Source organism: Bombus pyrosoma, unplaced genomic scaffold, assembly GCF_014825855.1.
Source record: "Bombus pyrosoma isolate SC7728 unplaced genomic scaffold, ASM1482585v1 HiC_scaffold_4726, whole genome shotgun sequence".
Taxonomy (NCBI): Eukaryota; Metazoa; Arthropoda; class Insecta; order Hymenoptera; family Apidae; genus Bombus; species Bombus pyrosoma.
Window position 1 is genome coordinate 169,734 of NW_025219986.1, and position 1,369 is coordinate 171,102.

Below are 1,369 nucleotides of genomic sequence, written 5' to 3' on the forward strand. Positions count from 1 at the left end.
ATGTATTAATACGAAATAACGTACATCGTTATATGGTAATACGTTATAACGTATATCGTTATATGGTAGTACGATATAACGTATAACGTTCAGTAGAAATACGTTATTACGTATATCGTTGAATGGTAGTACGTTATGATGTATAACGTTCAGCAGTATTTCGTTATAACGTATAACATTATGTATTATTACGTTATAAGGTATATCGTTATATGGTAATACGTTATAACGTATAACCTTATGTAATGTTACGTTATAACGTATATCGTTATATGGTAGTACGTTATAACGTATAACGTTATGTATTAATACGTTATAAAGTATAACGTTATGAATTAATACGAAATGACGTATATCGTTATATGGAAATACTTTATAACGTATATCGTTATATGGTAGAACGTTATGACGTATAACGTTCAGTAGCATTTCGTTATAACGTATCATATTATGTATTATTACGTTATAAGGTATATCGTTATATGGTAGTACGTTATAACGTATAACGATCAGTAGTATTACGTTATAACGTATAAGGTCATGTAGTATTACGTTATAATGTAAAACGTTATATCGTATGACGTTATAATGTATAACGTTATATCGTAATACGTCATGTCGTAAAACGTTCAGTAGTATTACGTTATAACGTATAACGTTATGTATTATTACGTTACAGCGTACATGGTTATATGGTAATACGTTATAACGTATATCGTTATATGAAAAATACGTTATAACGTATACCGTTACGTAGTCATACGTTACAACGTATAACGTTATATAGTATTACGTTATAACGTATATCGTTGTATAGTAATACGTTATAACGAATAACGTAATGTAGTATTACGTTATATCGTATAACGTGATATATTATTACGATAGAACGTTTAACGTTATGTAGTATAACGTGATATAGTATTACGATAGAACGTTTAACGTTATATAGTATTACGTTATAACGTATATCGTTATATGGTAATACATTATACCGTTTAAACTTATTCATTATTACGTTATAACGCATATCGTTATAAGGTAATACGTTACAACGTATATCGCTATATGGTAGAACATTATGACGTATAAGGTTCAGTAGCATTTCGTTATAACGTATAACATTATGTATTATTACGTTATAAGGTATATCGTTATATGGTAATACGTTATAACGTATAGCCTTATGTAATATTACGTTATAATGTATATCGTTATATTTTAATACGTTATAACGTATATCGTTATATGGTAGTACGTTATAACGTATATCCTTATGTAATATTACGTTATAATGTATATCGTTATATTTTAATACGTTATAACGTATATCGTTATATGGTAGTAAGTTATAACGTATAACGATCAG